The sequence below is a fragment of the Alligator sinensis genome, unplaced genomic scaffold, assembly GCF_000455745.1.
Source record: "Alligator sinensis unplaced genomic scaffold, ASM45574v1 scaffold485_2, whole genome shotgun sequence".
In the NCBI taxonomy this organism is placed as follows: domain Eukaryota; kingdom Metazoa; phylum Chordata; order Crocodylia; family Alligatoridae; genus Alligator; species Alligator sinensis.
The window spans coordinates 2,163,626-2,184,112 of record NW_005842069.1 but is presented as its reverse complement, the minus strand read 5'-3'; the positions used below and the strand labels follow the sequence as shown (position 1 = coordinate 2,184,112).

At 45.1% G+C, this 20,487-nt stretch overlaps 1 protein-coding gene across 4 annotated transcripts in view; it reads right to left on the bottom strand.

The window, feature by feature from the left end:
- Positions 1-20,487, bottom strand: part of LOC102381138 (cadherin-18) — a 469,255-nt gene that overhangs the window by 381,877 nt on the left and 66,891 nt on the right. For 3 of the 4 annotated variants that reach the window (XM_006023586.2, XM_025204105.1, XM_025204107.1), the window contains exon 2: positions 9,627-9,698. The gene's annotated coding sequence lies outside the window, so the exon portion shown is untranslated. The remainder of the gene's footprint in view (positions 1-9,626; positions 9,699-20,487) is intronic. The other variant, XM_025204106.1, reaches the window with a different exon arrangement.

The following is a 20,487-nucleotide window of genomic DNA, read 5'->3' as shown; positions in this document are numbered from 1 at the left end:
TATATATAGATAGATAGATAGATATCATTGTGTGTGTGTGTGTGTGGTATTTGAATTAATAATCCACGTATGTGTATTGGATGTGCAGGTGTTGGTAACTGGTAACTGATTCCGTCTAAGTTTGGTGTGTGTAGCGTGTATGGGCTTAAAGTGGTGATAGGTGTGCATGAACCTAAGCTAGTTATTTTGAACGTGTGTGTATCTGAGTTGATATATGAATTCGTGATCTGGGTGTAACTTTTGCCAGGTATAGTGTATGTGCTTGAATTGGTGAAAGGAATGCATGTGCCTAGGTTGGTTTGGATGTGTATGTCCTAGAGCTGGCAGTGTGTGTGTGTGTGTGTGTGTGTGCACGCACGCACCTAACTGATTTGTGTGTCTGTATATGTGCAATTGTGTCACACACTCCTGTCTAATAGCACAATATTGAGATCCTGAGAGTTGGCCTGACCTCACAGGTCAACAGACACTGCCGCCACCTCCCCCCCACCCCCACACTCATGACTAGAACACTATGTTTTAGTCACAAGTCCTGACACCCTGCAAAATTTTATATACAGATGAGGTGCAAGGCTCCCTGGTCCATCTGTATCCCACAGAGGGCAGGGCCAAACTAATCACATGTGACAGGCTGAGAGGGTCCCATTTGGCAGGAAAAAAGAAGAATCATTAGAAATGGGAAAGAAAGGTGCAGCTCAGATATGGGAGTGAAGAAAACATCAAAATATATTTGATGTAGTGGTTTACCATAACTTTAAAGAGCTGGCACTGAGGGGGACTGAGCACAATGGGCATTATATCTTAAACAGGTGGGCTGCACTAAACCATCCTTGTGCTAGGTTCTCATCAGAAGCATAGCTTCTTGGCTGTCCCTTGGCTAAGACCACCTATAGTGGCTGGGCAGAGGTCTGGTTTACTGTCTAGATTGATTCCAGGAGTGCCAGGGGGGCAGTGACGGAGCACCGGGATGCAGGAGGAGAAGGAATTCTCAGGGCCTGGAACAGTATTGCTGGCAGTCTTGGAGAGTAGAGTGACAGTTATGGAAGAGAAAGCAGACCAAGAGATGAGAAGTGAACAGGGCAGCGGAAGTGAAGATGGAGAGTCTTATGGAGGGAAGATGAAGGTGGGGAAGAGAGGATGAAAGAAGATAGGAAAGAAAAGTGTAGTGGGAATGGCAGTTTTGTAGGCTTTATTGAAAAAATAAACAAGGTAAGGGTCCAATTGGCAGGAAGACCAGGAGAAGAGGTGGTCAGGAGGGAGAAATAAGGAATGAAACAGTGATTGAAGGGAAGATGACAATTGGTGGGAGGAATAGGCTAGACCTGCAAAGAAAAAGAAGATGGGAGGAAGTGTAAAATGGAGAAGCAGGTAACCTACACCCAAGAATAAGAATAGTAGTAAGAGGGGAAGGGGAACAGAGAAGTCAGATGATGAATAGATATGAATTTATGGTGGGGAGGGGATGTTTGAAGTTTTGGATGCTGAGACAGAACATTTGAATAGCCTGACTTTTGCTAACCCTAAGTCTTGGGAAATTTTGTATTGGAGTAGAGCTGGATATGAGGGTTTCTGGAAGATGCATGCAATAATAGATGAGAGAGAAGAACTTAAGGGGATAAGTTTTATTGCAAGAGAAAAGATAAGAGAAAGGGCAATAATTTTCAAATATACATGGACTTGCTTGGGAGAGGGGAGATAAAGAAATGGTTGGGAATTATGTACAAAAAGTTACGTACGTTGGGAATATATACAATAAATATGGTATATGGATGGGATTGTGGACAGCGAAAGTGATAATGAGGGCAATGAGAGAAGTCCTGGTGGGATAATGCACTCACCATCAGTAATCCAAATAGAGTCACATTGAGGATTTAAAATGTATTTCAGACAGCCTAAACTCAGTAGCAAGTGTGGGCAGGAAGGACAGCTGGCCATATACTGCCAGTATAATGTATGCTATATTGTATACCGGCCATGAAGAGGAAGGGTACAGACTGGCAGTGGCAAAGAAATATTCAAGTGTGTTATTTGTGAAGAAGAAGGACATTTACAGCGGCGATTCCTGTGGTCTTTCCAAATAAAACTAGATCTACAGAGAAGCAGGAAAGGGAAAGTGGGGGAAAATATGCTGAGTCAAAATGCATGACAATGGAGGAGATACCAAAACACAGAAGACTTGGGGAGGAAGTGTGTGAAATTTCAGTAGTGAAGCAGCACAGATGGCACAGAACAGGAAAAAGAAGGAAAGCTAAGTAGAACAACTTATATTGAGAAAGAGGAGAAAGAAGGGAAAAAGAGAGAGGAGAGGAAGATGTAGGAAGGAGGAGGAGTGGGGACAGAGCAGAAGAACAAGAAGATAGTCCATTTAGGAAAAGAAAGAAATAACATACTATGAAACTTAGAAAGAAGAAGTCAGACAAAGAGACAGAGAGGGGAAGGGAGAAAGTTTGATGAAAAGCTCATGGAAGTTAATGTGGCCTGGGATTAATGAGGGAAGAGAGAGAAAAGGGGAAGCTTTCTTGAATGTCAAAGCAATACAACAAAAGACAAAGACTATAGGGATGCAAAGAGAGGGAAGACTAGAGCCAACTGCATCAAGCAGAAGAATAGAAGAATTGTAAAGTGGTAGAGATGTGTAATTTAAATGGACAAGCATGACTGTGTATTGTATAAATGTCAGAAGTATGCTATCAAGGAAGAGATGGAATAAGATTATGCCAACAATTGGTGCAGGTTAAAGTGGACATAACATATTTACAGGAGTATGGAATCCTACGGGAGAGATATTACAAATGTTTTGTAAAGATATAGGGAAGGGGACCATGATGGTGGGCAGGGTCGGATGTAAACAAAGTGGCTGGAGTCATGATTATGCTCAAGAGTGAGAAAGTGGAAGTGCAGCAAGTGCAAGTGATTGTGGAAGAAAGGCTGCAACGCATAGTAGAATCATAGGAAATTATGGTTGGAAGGGACCGCAATAGGTCATCTTGTCCAGGAGTGGGCAAACTACAGCCTACAGGCTGGATCTACACCTTCAGGCACTTTCATCCAGCCCAGAACTCCACCAGTAAATTGCACCACTCCCAGCCCATTCACCCAAAGGATGGAAGCGATGTGTCCAAGCGTACACCCCCTCAAACATACTCTATTGCACCTTGCTCTCATCCTCATGGGTGACGGGGTCCTGACCAGCTAGCAGCAGCTTTCAGCCAGCGCTACTGCTGCCCCTGCTGCAGCCACCCCAATGGGAACCTGCTTGGCTTCCCCAGCTTCCCGCTCACTCTGGGCAGCAGGTAGGGAGGAGGTGGGGACTGGGGCCTCGGAGCCACAGTTGCAGCTGGTGAAAGGACAGAGAGCCGCACAGATCCCAGGCAGCAGATGGGCAGGGTGTGGGTATGAGGGAGAGTGGGGACCCTCCACACACTCCCCCCATAGTGAGCAGCCCCCACTACCCACAGCAGCAGCAGCAGCAGGTGGGAGTCTCAGGGTGCTCATGGCAGGCACAGGCACTGATGCCTGGTGGAGCGGGGCTCTGGCCACCACTATACATGGGAGCAAAGAGCACAGCTTGCCCGGCAGCTCTACTCTGCTCTGTATGCCTGCAGCTCCCACACTTGCAGCAGGGGAAGCCCCATGCTAGAGCTGGTTGCCTTCCCGACCCCCTGATTCCCCGCAGAGTCCAGTGCAGGGCTTCCCCAGTGTGCATGTGTGAGTTGCAGGTGCACAGCATGCAGCCCCTGCATAGCAGAGTATCATTGCTTTGCCAGCTGCGACATCGCATTGGTGGCTCATGTTCATCTTGTGTGCTTCTGACACCAACGTCCACATCTTTGATAAAGATGTTTATTTGATGTTTATGTTCAAAGATGCTTCACTTCAAATCAAGGGAAAATTACCCTAATTTCAGATTTAAGTGTTACTATGCTTCAACAATTTGCATATGACTGCAGGACTGTGAGATAAACTGAAAAAAAACCCTCCCCCCAAAGTTCACTTCACTTTCTGAAGTCACCTTATGGATAACACACAATGGGAGAGTAATTGCCCTGAGTGTAATGCCTTTTAAAATCTTTGAACAATTTCTTAGTAAAGAGCACATTGTCCTGGCCCATGGGGATTGTGGCTCCACTGCTTGTCAACAAACACACAATGCTCATGATTGGCTTGTGATGTTAGGGCACCAGCTTAGTAAGCAATTAAAAAAGAACCGATGGAATACTGACACAGTATGAAGCACCTAGTGATCCTAAGTCATTCTTTCTGGGGCATGAGCCAGCAAATGGGACAACCTGATTGCCTATATTTGCTAGTTTCAAGAGAATGATACTGTTCGTCTGGTGGCTTGCAAAATTCTATACCTATTTTAGGGAATCTACTGAGTTCACAAGGGAAAAACCAAATCACTGTTTCATTTGCAGGCATCAGATTGGGAAGGTGGGGAAAGTGTTTCCTTTCCTCCCATTGAAGAATGACAGGTGTTTCCTAAGGGGAAAATCATTGACACTGTCCCACAGGTGGGGGGGGGGGGCGGGTTTCAAAGGGGTTTGCTCTAAGGAGGGAATACTACATTAAAGCTAGCAAGACCATTGGAAATTACTTTTCATATAGCCGGGAAAAGTGACCACTGTAAAATGGTAACTAATAAAATGAAAAGTGTGAGAGCTTGAGAAAAAAGAGTTCCCAAAACTAGCTACCCTGCATGTATATCTGTCGGACTCCTAACAGCGTACCTCAAACTCTGTAACACACGGTATGAACCAGCTGTGTATGTGTATTTGGGGGGGTGCACATGTGCATGCACAAATGCATGCATACATATGGTGTGCCTGTGGCTGATGCCCTGTAGTGCCAGGGGTGCTCCCTCTGTGCTCCCAGACTCTGAACAGTCAGGATGGCCTCTCCCTCACTAATGCCCCCATGCCTTATCTGTGCAGCTCTGTGGCAGTCAAAGGTAAGTCTGGGGAGGGGGAGTGTGCGTGTGCATGTGCGTGTGTGTGTGTAAATGTGTGCATATGCGTGTATATGCACACACACACACTATCCTGTGATATGCTGGCAGCGTGTGTACTGGGGATGTGTATACTGTGCTATGTTGGGAGGCAAAGTGGGGTTGTGCTGGTGGGGTAGACACAGAGCAGACTTCCAAGTTTCTAGCCATACCCCCGCTTTCAGTTGCCAGTCCTCTGGCAGCAACTCAGAGCTGTGTACATTACAGAGGGTATTAAGCCTCAACATGCCACTGCTCCCAACAGCTAATTTTAGAACCCGCTAACTTTGAGGAATGTTAGGTTGTTAACTGCAATACATAAGCACACTTGAATAAGGCTGAAAGATATTTCTGTTCCCCGAAATACTGCCCATATCGTAACTCAAACATTTTCAAGATGCCATAAATTCACTTGACTTTCACCATGGGTATGATGTGTTAAACAGATATCCTATAGATAGTATTACCTATGCCCTAGTGTAAGGGACTGAAGGATACTCACCCAGGGTGTTCCCTCAGCCAGGGGCATGGACCCAACCAGAATAGAACCTCCATGCTATGGCAGGAGCTCCCAGTTCACCCCAGCCCAGATTTATTACCTCTGCAGGTGAGGTGGATTGGCGCAAATCCATGGCCGGGGCAATATCTGGGGGCCGCGAGCAGAACTGTGGGGCTGGGGAAAGTGAAAACGGAAGACTGCGGTCAGGATGGAGGCTGGTAATGCTTAACCCGAGACTGATGCCCCAGGAGCAGGGTAAGAGCCTGCTCGGGTCTCGGAGGGTTGGAGGAGCCCTTGCTAAAAGGGTGAAGGAGAAAGGAAGGAGAATAAGAAGCAAAGCAAAGGGAGAGAAAAAAGAGTGAGATAGAAGGGGCAGATGCTCCCAAGCCACTTATCCGTTTGTTTTGGAAGTACCAATTAATCGCCATAGGTTGCCAATTAAGCCAGGTGTAGCTGCGATAAGAAGAGGAAAGAGAAAGGAGAAAGGGACTATAAAAAAAAAAACCCAACGAAACCTCGTTCCCCAGGGGGCGTCATGGCTCAGGCGTCGAGGAGGTAGGAAACTGCAATCTCGTAGGGAGAGAGGGGGGAGAAGGCAACATTCTCCCAAGTCCTACCGTTTCTTTTTGTTTGTTTATATTGACTTACTAACAGCTATGGGTCATCAATTAAGCCATGCATGGCCACAATGAGCCCGGAGAAAAAAAAAGAAGAGGGGACTCCCCGTTCGCCAGCAGGCATGGAGAATTGATGCCGGAGAAGCAATGAATGAAACCAAGGGGGGTCCAGGACTCAACCCCTGGAGAAGAAATTCAATGGGCATCATAACAATAAAAAATAAAAAGAGAGAGAGAGAGAAAAAAAGGAAAGAAACTTTTCCATCTGGTCATTTTGCCATGCCCCCCCCTTTGCGCCCGCCCCCCCCCCCCCCCCCCGTTTTTGTTGACTCGGAGCTCGGGGCAGGAACCAACAATCAGTCATGGTGGAGGCAGTGTGGTCACCACACCTCCTTTTCATTAACATCTCCAAAAAATTAAAACATCTAAGTCATGGCAGGAGGAGACGGAGAGACAGAGAACGCGCCCCACCTAGACTGACTGAGGGTTGTGGCACCCTGGAGAAGACAGGTGAATGTCAGTTAGATGTAAGTGTACATGCCCATACCCGGTGGCTACCCAACACCCAAAATAATCACACACTTCATATTACATATCGGTGCCTTTGATACAGATTGATACGATTGTTTGAAATAAACAAAATGAGAAATGAACAAAATGAATGAATGACAATTAGAAAACAACAAATACATAATGGCCATAGCTTGCACCTACTCACCAAATATTTCCTAAAATGAAAAACAAAATAGTGGAAGCATATTAGTGACATCAACACCCCCTCCCCCCCAACTCTGTGCAAATATATAGATCGCTACACCAATGTTCATGTTTCTTCCCAGTTTTTCCACACAGACTTAAGAAAGATCCTGGATCCTGGATCCTTAAAAGCATCGTGAAGATAGCCTAGGAGGACACTTTTCTTGGAGTTACAGTGAAATTAATTTCTCAGGCCTGCACAAAGCCTTGGCTTCTCTGCTAAAATGGTGACCAAGGAGACAACAAGGATCAACTGTGTTAATCTTTTTTTTTGTGCACACCTTTATGCTGCTCATTACATACAAGTTGAGGAAAAATCATCAGGTGGCAGTCATTTTAGGTTTCCACTGATTATGCCGAGTCTGTGCTTTTCTGTTTCTTTTTAAATCCTCTCTCTTACTAGCAAGTCTATAAGTCATCTGTTTTCCCTCAAAGTTCTTCTAAACAAATAGCAGCAGGTCATATCTTCTTGGTCTACCTTTCCCCCAGGTTAATAAAAAGGTTGGGGGGGTTGTTTGTCTTTTTCACTTGTTCTCATAAGTTTATGGTTGTTCTCTGCCACAAACATGGCTACTCATTTCTAATGAGATAATGCAGCAACACACTCCCCTCTCCCATGGCAGTTGGTTTGCAGATAATTTTTATTTCAAATATTAATTTTGTTTAGGTTTGGCAAGCAGTCAATTATCATCAATTGACTGCTTATTTTCGAGCGATCAAAGATTATAGCAATATTACCCAAAAAACTACATTTTTTTTTTCTTGACAGAAATATTATTTTTTATTGTTTTATGACATTTCTTAAAGAAAAAATATGCTTTTTCTGTGCATTATTTGGACCTACCAGCAAATTAAAAAAAAAAAAAAAAAAAAACTTGACCGATACTTGACCAGGCATTTTCCTGAATTTTACTTGACCAGTCAAATAGCCAACCCTAATTTTGTTACTTGTAGGAAATGGGTAACCACATTATCTTGCTAATATTTGGATGATTTCCCCATTTACTGAAGAAAATGTTATTTTTTCCCTATCATCCTGCATTTCCTATCAATTCACTAGATGTCACCACTCTTACTTTATCTTCTTACATTTCCATTACAGTGTTACATCAGCATCAATGTTTTACTGAGTGTTATTTGGGGTATTTAGCACAGAACCCATAATTAGACATGATGTGGAGGTATATAATTACTGAAGTGGAATGTGGAGGACTGGAGACATTGCTTCTTCAGAGATGTACATGGCAATGTAGAGCAATTTACCACACACTTTTAAAAGGAGTACTATACCCTCCTGTAGTATGGGAGGGTGGAAACTGGTGCTGGAATTTCTGTGCCACCTTCCCAAGCTGTCTGCTGAGTTGCTCCGAAGAAGCATATGGAACAAAAAATGTGCTTTCACAAGCACAGAAGCTGCAATTATTTTTTACATGATAGGCAGTGCCTATACAGACCTTACTCTCTTCCAACATCCCTGACATTCTGGATAAGTGAAATGAACAATCTAGCCCTTCATTATTTGAAACTGCATCATGAAGACTACAAAACCATGCTAAATTTTAATGCATTAGCAACTCAGGCAGAAATTCATGAATGTCACCATTAAACTGAGCCTATAACTGTGGGGGAGGGAGGTTTATAAATTTTGACAATTAGGAGACAAGGAATTACCACAAAAATCTCTAATTTTTTTTCAAAGAGCAGTTGATGTACATCATAAAACAGCAAACAATTCTAAATGTTTGTGTGTCCAAGTACAGTCCATTAGTCTTCATAACAAATATAGTCCACCGGGCCCTATTGCTTTAAATATTACATGTTGTATTCCAATGCAGAGGTATTTTAGGGATTAAATATAAACCATTTACCACTTACAATTTGAAATGGCAATTTTAACCTGACATGATTCTAGCAAAGTTTAACAAATTAACAGTAAAGCAGGCTACAAACAATATTGACAGTAATTTACAACGGGTTGTCAACTGGGGGTACATCCCCAAGGGTACTTTGAAAGGACCCACAAGGCATGCCTGAGCAGGCAGGGACACAGCACCACCACCCCATGCCGCTGCCTCACAGGATCAGGGCTGGGGCAGGGCGAGGGTAGCAGCGCCTGTCTGTGGGCCAAACAGGTGCCACCCGGCCAGCCAGACATGGAGGGAGAAGCCAGCATGCAGCAGCTACCACCGCCATCCACCACCCCATGACACCGCTCTGTGTGCGGCCGCCACCAGCCTACCCCCCACTGTGCTGCGACCAGCTGCTGCTACCCCTCCACCCGCCCCACTAGTCAGCTGTCAGGTGGACACTGCTCAAAAAAGGTTGAAAACCCCTTATAAAATAAAACAGAACGGCATTTTTCATGCACTGGTCCCTCTAATTTTAGAGGCTTGGATATTATGTATTTAAAGCTTCGTCATATCTGAATCAATTTAACAGTAAGTTAATGTACTCTCCAATTTTGAGACACTTCAATAATGTAATTAATGTATGTTTCTCTACAGTGCTTACATCCAGATCCCTGATTACCACCAAACTGATCTCTTGACATTTTTTGGAGTACTTCAGTTTAGAAGCAGTTTAGATTGCATATGCATGTATGTAGCAAGGTGACTGAAATGACAGGAGTACTTCCAGTACTATAGCAGAACATAACCAAAGTTGTGTATCAACCTCTCTGCTTGCCCTGTTCATTTCTACTCACTTCAAAAACTAGAAGCAAGATTTATTGCTGGTTGGCTAAGAAAATAAAGAAAATGGTACTTACTGCTCAGTGATAACTATGTGCTTTGCTTCTTTCACACAAGTCACCAAATCAATCCCACTGTCCCTGCAACTGCTGAAAAGATAAACAAGTCAGATAATAGGGAAGGTGGAATGAACTAGAGAGTACAAAGTATGTCAGTCTGGAAATGTGAATACCACTTAACCCTAACCTGCAATGCACTAATGACAATGTGAGAGTATAAACCTGACTCATGAATATTTTACACTAGGGTGGTAAATTCAGATCAGAAAAAGAGAACAGCCAAATGTGGTATTCAGATTTAAGAAGAAATAACTGACATATTTCCACAGCCATCTTATTCTCTAGCCATTTCTTGGGTCTATGCTACACATTGCAAGATAATGAATTAGAGCAGATACAGAAGTTACACTTATTGTATGATAAGCATGCAGAAAGTGCTCTACAACTGTAACTGAACAGACAGTCAGGGCACATAGAGCCCTGTAAAAAATGGCAGATGCCACTCTAAGATAGCCCAGGAGGGCCATGGTATCAGACTTCAGCACTGCAGCTTAGAGTGCTGCAACGAACATCTGTGCCAAATCTCACGGAGACTCACAGTAAGTTGCATTCCACCAGCAACCCATGGGGCTTTGCCAATCCCCTGTTTACCCCTCCTCTCCACACCCAGAGTCGTAATCTAGCCTCAGCCAGAACTCAACTCCTCTGCCTGAGCACTGGGCCAGCTCTGCCCCCGGGCTGTCAGTGACAAGAGCCAGCAAAGCCTCTGTCCCCAAGCCTATTGGATCCTCCCTCTAGGTAGCCTAGATCAGAGGCAGGCAATTATTTCAGGCAGTGGTCTACCCCACCCCTTGACATGTGCCATTCCTCCTGGTCACCATCTTGGGACCAGAAGCCCCACCCCCTAACCCCTGACCTTTGCCACTGGAAGTCCCTCCCCTTGCCCCCCAGAATTACTCCTTTCAGAAAGGGTTTTTCCATGTCTGAACCAGAAAAATACTAAATTATATGCTAAAAAAAATCAAACGTACTACAACATTAATTTCATTTCAAAACATTTTTTTGTCCTAATTTACATGTGCTTGTGTAGTGTACATTGAGGTGATAGTATAATAGCTTAAAATGAAGTCTTACTCTTGTATATTGTGGGAGGGGTGTAAGTGGGAGGGTGGGGATATGTGGGGATGGATATTTTCCCCACCCCTGGCCTAGACCCATTGACACAAAGAAAACTTTAGCTTATTGCTGAATTTCTCTGATTGCATAGTCATGAATACAGGTGAGCAAGTGTTGAATGTAGGTCTGCTGCTATTTTGTCCCTGCTCACAATTAACCTGTCTTAAGAATTGACTCATCTGCACTGATTTTCGGCAATGGGCAAGTTCCTTAATGGAAGTAAAAAATGTTCTTGCACAAGGGACCTCAATGATCTGTTGAGGTCCCTTCTGACCCTAGCACCTATGAATCTGCACCCAAAATGTACATCAGCACATCTATGCATACTAATATGTAGCATCATTAATTTCCAATGTGTTTGGGGAAACTGAAAGCATGTGTAAAATGTAGATTGCAAGAAGCACTTACACTGCTTGTGCTCAATACGGAATGCAGGACCAGAAACCCAAGGCATCTTTATACGTGTTCCAGGATGCAAGAGGAGCAGGGATCAGGAGGTTTAAGTAGAACGCCCACAGTGTCATGTGTATGCAGCGTCCCGCATGTCAAAATGGGGGGGAGGGGGGCACGCTTTAACTAAAGTTTGTTTGACAGGCTTTGGTTAAAGTGCCTCTGTTGCCATTCTAAAGTGTGGGGACGTGGAATACACAAGGTGTGGAGGCTGCTGAATATAGTCTGGTATGTGTATAAGTAACCCATGAGTCCAGCTCACAGACACGAAGTCCCAGAAAACTTGAATGTATACAACAGCCCATAAAGAAGCAGAGAGTGTTTCTGTGTTCTCATGTCTTAAAGCCAATTTATAATTCTGGTCATTCAATTAATGGGAACAACGTGCACATGATAGAAAGCTGGTTCAGACCATCTATTACAGAGTTTAAGGTATGCTGCTGGGAATCCTATAGATATATATGTAGAGTAGGTAGCTTTGGGAACTCCTTTTTTTTACCTCAAGCTCTCACACTGTTCATTTTATTAGGTACCATTTTACAGCTGTTACTCTACCTGGCTATATGAAAAGTAATTTCCAGTGGTCTTGCTAGCTTTAATGTAGTGCTCCCTTCTTAGAGCAACCCCCTTAAACACACACACACACACACACACACACACACACACACACACACACACACCCCCCCTTCTGGGACACAGTGTCTATGATGTTCCCCTTAGGAAACACCTGTCATTCTTCAATGGAAGGAAAGGAAACACTTTCTACACCTTCCCAATCTGCTGCCTGCAAAAGAAACAGTGATTTGATTTTGCCTTGTGAACCCAATATAGGTATAGAATTTTGCAAGCCACCAAACAAACAGGGTCACTCTCCTGAAACTCTAGCAAGTATAGGCAATCAGTTTTTCCCATTTGCTGGCTCATGCCTCAGAAAGGATGACTTAGGATCACCAGATACTTTATACTGTGTCGGTATTCCATCAGTTCTTTTTTCATTGCTTAATTAGCTGGTGTCCCAACATCACCAGCTAATCAGAGGCATTATGTGTTTGCAGGACAGGCAGTGGAGCCACAATCCGCATGGGCCAGGGACAATATGCACTTTATGAAGAAATTGTTCAAAGCTTTTAAAAGGCATTGCACTCAGAGCAATTACTCTCCCATTGTGTGTTTTCTGAAATCACCCTATAGATAGTGAAGTGAACTCTGGGGGAGGGGGGTTTTTAAGTTTATCACACTGTCCTTCAGTCACATGCAAATTGTTGAAGTGTAGTAACACAAATCTGAAATTAGGGCAATTTTCCCTTGATTTGAAGTGCAGCAGAATTGGGGTGATGTCACCAATGATGAAATTGGGGACCCTGGGAGCTCAGCGCCCCCTTGTCCATTGCCTCAGGAAATGGACAGTTGTACAAGAGGTGGTCATTGTCCTCATTGGCTGTGTGAAAGTCTGTGGCCTAGTTATGCTCCAGATGCCTGTGCTGTGTGGCATGTGCATGCCACACATACACACCCCCCCAGACATCCAGGAACATACATATTCCCCAGGCAGCCAAGACACACAGAGTATGCAGGTGTCTGACAAAAACGCACTTGATGGGCACAGAGTCTGCCGGGTGGACATGCAGGACAGCTGGCTGACAGCTTGTGACCATGACAAGCTGCTGCCACATGAGCAAATCTCCCACTTGGATCACAGACAGACACAGGAGGGACACCAGCCCACCAACTGTTAGCACAGTCTTAGTGAAGGGGAACTTGGAGGGGCTGGGTGTGTTCAAATCACTGGGTCTGAATGAGCTTCGTCCAAGGGTGCTGAAGGAATTGGCCATGTCATAGCAGAGCCACTGGCATGGCTGTTCAAGTACTCACTGTGCTCCAGTCGAGTCCCACAGGACTGGAAAAGGGCCAGTGTGGTCCATATTTTCAAGAAGGGGAGGAAGGAGGAACCAGGAAACTATAGGTTAGTTAGTCTCACTTCTATCCTTGGGAAAACTCTGGAAAAAAATTATTAAGGATCACATTTCTGGGAGCCTAGCAGGGGAAATATTGCTGAAAGGAAATCAGCATGGATGCATTGTGGGTAGATACTGCCTGACTAACCTTGTTTCCTTTTATGACCAGTTCACAAAATGTTTAGATGCAGGAGTTGAGGTAGATGTCATGTCATCTACCTAGACTTTAAGAAGGCCTTTGATACAGTATCTCATTCTGGTCTCATGAATAAACTGACAGGCTGTGATGTAGATGATTACAGCCAGGTGGGTGGCAAATTGACTTAGGGGTTGTACCCAGAGAGTGGTGGTGGATGGGTCAATATCGACCTGGAAAGATGTGAGCAGTGGAGTCCCGCAAGGCTCAGTCCTTGGACCAGTGCTATTCAATGTCTCTCTCAATGACTTGGACGATGGCATGGAAAGCACCCTGTCCAAGCACCTTGTCCAAGTTTGCAGATGATACCAAATTATGGGGCAAAGTTAACACACCAGAGGGTAGGGAACGAATCCAGGTGGATCTGGACAGGTTGGAAAAATGGGCAGAATGAAATAGGATGCAGTTCAACAAAGACAAGTGCAAAGTGCTTCACATGGGCAAAACAAACCCACCAGCACACTTACAGGCTGGGGGATGACCTTCTCAGCAGCACAGCAGTCGAAAGGGATCTTGGAGTCATAGTTGACTACAAGATGAACATTCCTTGTCATTGTGACAAAGTGATCAACAAGGCTAACCACACTTTATCATGCATTAACAAATGCATGACAAACAGGTCCAGGAAGGTGATGTTTCCCCTCTATGCGGCAGTGGTCATGCCACAGTTGGAGTACTGCATCCAGTTTTGGGCACCGCACTTCAAGAAGGATGTGGAGAATCTTGAGAGGGTTCAGAGGAGGCCCACTCATATGGTCAGAGGCCTGCAAGCAAGGCCCTATGAGGATAAACTGAGGGACCTAGATCTCTTCATCCTTCGCTAGAAAAGGCTAAGAGGTGATCTTGTGGCTGCCTATAAATTCATCAGAGGAGGGCAGCAGGAAATAAGAGATGCTCTATTTACTAGGGCACCCCCCCCCCCGGAGTAAATAGAAACAATGGCCACAAATTGAGAGAGAGCAGATTTAGGTTGAACATTAGAAAGAACTTCTTCACAGTAAGGGTTGCCAGAATCTGGAATGGGCTTCCAAGGGAGGTGGTGCTCTCCCCTACCTTGGGGGTCTTCAAGAGGAGACTGGACAAGCACCTAGCTGGGGTTGTCTGACCCCAGCGCTCTTTCCTGCCCAGGGCAGGGGGTCAGACTCAATGACCTACTGAGGTCCCTTCTCATCCTAACATCTATGAATCAGATTCAGCTTGGTGCCTGTGATGTCCCCATCAACCAATCAAGGGTGGCTTGGCTGTTCAGGTGTCTTTGGCAGCCTAGGGAGCCCATGGGGCACACTAGGAAGCATGCAAGAATACCCTCCCACTTGTTGCACTCAGGCTGTGCAGGCAGGCTCTGAGTTTCATCCCCTCCCCCACAAGGAGCATCAGAGCAGGATAATACTTGCCTTATGCAGACACTACTGCCTATTTTCCAAATTATGGCTCAGTTCTTCAACTGGAGTAACAGTGGAGAAGAAAGGGAGGTAGCAAAATCTCCATTTACTCTCATGGGATCATCAAAAAATACTTCCTCCCTTGGAGAGCTGCGGGGGTTCCTCTCCCTTGAAGCAGTGGTAATGGGTAATGCCTTCCTGGGTAGGCTGGGCCCACTGTACTCTTCTCCTGCCAAATACAGAGTTTTCTTCTGGGCTGGCACTGCACAGCTCCCCTTCATAAATCTTGGAATTAACAACCCACTAACATGCATAAGGTGATGTCAAAGCTACTGTTTCAGGCAGTCTGCACCCTCAGGCACACATTATACTCAGTTTACTAGTCGCTACCTTCAGCTGGTACAAATGAAAGAACACTTGGTTTTTCTGAAATGTGACAGCTGCTGATTGCAGAACATGCCCAAAGTGTACCTCTAGTAATGTAACAGTGTTATTAACTCTTGTAACTCTACTCCTGTTTAAATAACTGGAGTCAGGAAGTATACTTTACTGACTGCTATTAGCATTCCTGGCAGGCCTATACTTATTAACTTAATATGTAGAAGCATCAATTTGCAATAAGCTCCACTCAGAAAATACAAGATAGTCTAAGCATCTTAAAAAAAAAATTAACACCATACTTAGCACACATTAGAGACGTCACCATATTAAACATAATTTCTTACAATTGTACCCTTACAATTGCTCTGTTTTCAGGTTTTCATGATGTATGTAAAACTTGTCAAGGATAACAGGAGAGACTATGACTATTTGTTTTCCAGTTTAAGACATGTCATTTTCAAAGATCTATTTTTTGATCAGTACCAAATAACATGAGGAACTATTTTAAAGGAATACTATCACTTGCATAATGTCATTTTATTAGCATAATCCGGCCCCATTGACCTATGTATGTCATTGTATTTACTTTTTGTAACAAGCAACCCCTGAGAGTCTAGAGGGAATGCAAGCTGAATTGTACCAATGTATGAAGTGCTAGAGGGAAAAGGAATGGAGATTAGTAGATCTAAAACAGAATATATACACTCTGGTTCCTCTGAGGCATCTGATGTTGGAAATGTGATAACCAATGAGAAACATTTTAGAAAAGTTGACAAGTTCAAGCATCTGGGGTCAACTATTCAGTGGAATTCAGAGTTAGATGATGAGTTGAACCATCAAATAACAGCAGGGTGGACAAACTGGAAATTGGTGACAGGAGTACCAGAGAAGCTAAAGGGGAAAATCTACAAGACATGTGCATCCAGCACTATTGTACAGAGCCCTAAAGAAAACTCAAAAAAGGACACTGAATGTGACAGAGATGAAAGTGTTCCAATAGATGTGTGGAATGACAAAGTTGGATAAAGGGTTGTTTTGGTTGTAGCTGTGTTGGTTTTAGCACTTTGGCAGACAGGGTTCTTTGGGTAGATACAATATATTTTATTGAACCACTGAAACAGTTGGAAAAATTGTTCTTTGCAAACTTTCAGGCACAAACACCCTTCTTCAGGAACAGAAAAATTCTGCTGTTGAATTGTGTGCTCTCCTGGATAGAATAGAAGACAATATGCAAAATGCAGGTCTATGAAAATGTAAATGTATATATGATAAAAGGTGCCTTAAGTGGGGGTTCGCTGAGTGATGCACTATCCGTCCAGCACGGGGCCCCTCCCCTCAACTCACCTGCCACTACTTGGTGTTATTAGATAAAGGAAGGGTTCAATGGAGATCTTCTTCCTGGGGGGCGCCCCCCGGGGACAGCAGTACGCACAGTTCGGGTGCAATGTTCCATGGGGTTCCGCCTCCCCTACACTCCGTCCACTTGCCAACCAGTCAGGCGCCAACAGTGTGGTTTGGTTGTGTTTGATCGACCCCTGCTTGCCTAGAGGGGGAACCCGTGTCAGTGTGGGTTCAGCTGGAACTTGTCAGGCTTTCCGGACCAGTAGCCTTCCCGTTGTGGAGACTGGCAAGCTGGACTTGAGTTGGCTGGCGCCTACTTCAGCGCCTCTGAGTAGGGCGCTTCTGGTTTTGTGCCTATTCTCTTTTTTTCTTTTGGTCAAAAGAAATAAGACCCTTGGGGAGGGGAAGGGTGTGAAGTCCCCTCCTTCCTCCCAGCCTTCCACAGGGGCTCAAATAACTCCCCTGCTCTGCCTGCCAGCATCGAGTCGACTGCTCTGCTCCTGTCTGCTGCAGGAGCCTCAGCACGTCTGGTGCGCTCCGTGCCAGCGTGCTCCCTTGCTCTCCCTCCCCCTTGGGTTACAGCGTGGCTTTTAAATGTTCCTGCAGTGGGCGAGACGGCCTCTGCAATTGGCTCAGCTTTTCCCCGCCCAGGGAACAGCTGATTAAACAACCGGCGTAACGCTGACTCATACGGTTCCTGCTCCGGCTGTGCCCGTGGAGGTAAGTTTCCCCACAGGGAGGCTGTTTGTGGGATTTGGGGCCGACAGGGACTGCCCTCTCCCCTTTGGGAGCCTGTGGGGTTCTCACCACCATAGTGTGGCACTGAGGATCAGAGGGATGGGAGACAATAGCTGTGAGGCAGGTGGGAGGGAGGGGGAACGTTGAACTGGTAATAGAAGAATATAGCTTGTAAAATGCAGACAGGTTACCTGGGGTTATCAGATAGTATGTAGGTTATAACATGCCTTAAATCTGAAGTCTATATTTAGTCCATGATTTTTTGTATCCAGTAGATATATGAAGTGAAGTTTGTGGGCTCATCTACGAAAGGTGTTTTGTAAATTTCCTTTGAGGATCAGAACTGAGAGACTGGAGAGAGTGGTGGTCTTATGAAAAGTGTGCACCCACAGGTAACTGAATATATTTGTCTTTGATATATGAATATGGATAAAATGAGGAATACTTGCATCAGAGGATTGGTGAGGATAGTGGAGGCATCTATGAAAGTACAAGAGAGAAAACCAGTGTGGTATGGGCATGTTCAAAGGAGTACAGAAGAATACATGGAAAAAGTAGTTACAAGAATGGCATTATGAGAGAGAAAGGAAAGAGGAGGACTGAAAATGAGATGGAGAGAAATAGTGGAGAGGGACGTGAGAGAGGAGAAAGAAGCAGCAGCAGAAGCTATCATCTCCATTTTACAGTTGGGTAATGGAGGTATAGGTTAAGTTTCTTGCCTAGTGTCACAAAATAAGCCTATAGCAGAGCTAGGACTATATCATGGACTTCCTGAGCCTCAATAAAATTATTTAATAACAAACGTTTTCTCTAGGCTTTTCTTCATTTCTGTATGGAAATCCCTTATCCGCTATTGTTACAGATAATATCTTACAATACTGACACTGAAATGGATCAGAGAAAAATATGTTTGTCTATTTTTCCTGGTTTTTCCCCCACCCCATTTAGCAAAATTCTTTGTAATGCAATAGTACTAGGGAGTTCCAAAGATCAGGGCACATGTAATTAAAAATATATATGTTCCATGGAACAAGAACAGCTTAAGTAAATAGAGTCCAGTTACCATCTCTTCAATGTTTATGGGGAAAAAAATTGATAGTAAACATCTGTGAGAAGGACTAGATGGTGCAGCAAGAATGAGTGGGAAGGGTGCTAAATTTGGCAACTTATGGGTGTATGCAAATGAAACAGGGGCCCTAAATTGAAGTACAGTAAAAGCTTTGTTATCCGGCAGCCACGGGGAATGGAGGGTGCCAGATAACAAAATATGCCGGATAACTGAGCAGCCCAAACAGGTGTCTTTGTCTGTTCAGGCTGCTGCCTTTTTCGCCACATCTGGGGTGTTGCCGCCCCTCCCGCCACATCGCCACCCGTCTCACGGGCCCCAAGGGACAGGGAGGAAGGACCCACACAGCCTTCTAGGCCCCTGGGCCATGAGGGCTTGGCAGCGCAGGCTGTTTTCCCCTAGGCCATGGGGGCTCCATGAAACCCAAAGTGCCATGGTGGACACTTCTGGTTTCACTTTTCCCTTACAAGCCCTTACAAGCTGGCATGCTAGTTAACAGAGCATGCCGGATTGTAAGGTGCCAGTTAACACAGCTTTTGCTGTAATGGGTTTTTAAAGACACCGCTTCAATTTAGGGCCTTTTAAAACCCCACGTTATGCGCACACCCAAACTTACCTACCTCTCCAGCAGTGGGGAGTGGAGGGCCAGCTGCCAGCAGGCATACCAGTATCTGGGCTGTGGGGGGAGCTGGTGCTTCCCTCCATGGCAGCAGCAGCGCCGCCCCCCTGGCAGGACCCACCCACAAGCACCTGGCTCAGTCATGGTAGGCACTGCAGCCACAGAGGGAAGCACCAGGGCCCCATGCAGCTCAGGCAGGCAGGCTCTGGGGGGGGCAGGGACACAGAGATCAGGCTCATCACTTTTCTTGGGCAGAGCCTGCCTTCCCAGGCTACTGCCAGGCTGTTTGCACGGGCCTTCTGCAGAGCCCCTGAGCTGCACAAAGCCCAGTGCTTCTCTCTGTGGCTATAGGGCATCAAACTAAAACTCCTTGGAGGTGTTTTAGTTTGCTTCACCCCAAAGTCATTTAAGGTGCATTACGCTGCTGAATGTGCTACAGCAGCTGGAATTACTGCACAATATGCCACCAATGTGGGCAAACACCAACACCATTAAAGTGGTGCAAAATCATTTAACCCGCTTTAAAGTTTTGTGCACACATGCCCCTTGTTTCATCTACACATAGCCTAAGATGACAATGATGACAACAGTGGGTTTATGAATGGGGTGAAACAGGCATAGAAGAAGTCTGAACAATGCTGCTAAATTGTAGTGAGGAGGGAGATGCCACCAACTTCAACACCAACTTTTTGAAACTCTTAGGCCTCCTGGGGTGATCAGCAAATGGTGTCCATAGATGTTATCAGAACTGGGAGAGTCCATGCCCTGCATTCTACAACTTGCCTCAGCATCCTAAGCTAGTTGGGAGTGCTGTGTGAAAGTTTGGGGCCTAGTCATGCCCCAGATGCCTGGGCTGTGTGGCATGTGCATCACACACACACACACAAAAATCTCAGACACCCAAGGAATATACATATACTCCAGGCAGCCAAGACATAAACACAGTATGCAGGTGTCCAACACAAACACACATGATGGGCAGAGGGTCCACTGGGTGGAAATGGGCAGGATGGCTGGCTGATGGCTTGTGACCATGACAAGCTGCTGCCACATCAGTAAATCTCCTAATTTGGGAGGTCAATGAGGCAAGAGGAGCAGAGGAAACCCCCCAAAATTAAGAGCCCCAGGAGTTCCCCCAAAAGAGGAAAAGAATCAGAAAAACAAATGCCTCTTTGAAAGGTAGAGGAAATAATTAAAGGAACACAAAAGGAAAACACAGTTAAAGCAAGTGAAACAAGCCACAAAAACAAGCTGACAATGAAATTCCAGTTCAGCCAGTTGTTCTGGAAGCAGTGCTCACCCATTCTGCTAAATGACTACCCTGCAGTGCTTATTTGACATAATTGCTCACCCAGTACCACTTCCTTTTTTGGCCCTTCCACCCTGCTTGAGTCCCTGGAAAACTATTAATACAAACGGTGTTTGGGTCCTGTCACCACCTTTTGGTGCATCTCTCTTCATAAGACTCAATCTAAGATGATGGTTACAAAAATACAAAGTACATGATTCATGCAACATTTTCCAAACCTTGTGGGGCAAGTCAAGTCATTCATTCTCTTGCTGCCATACATTCCC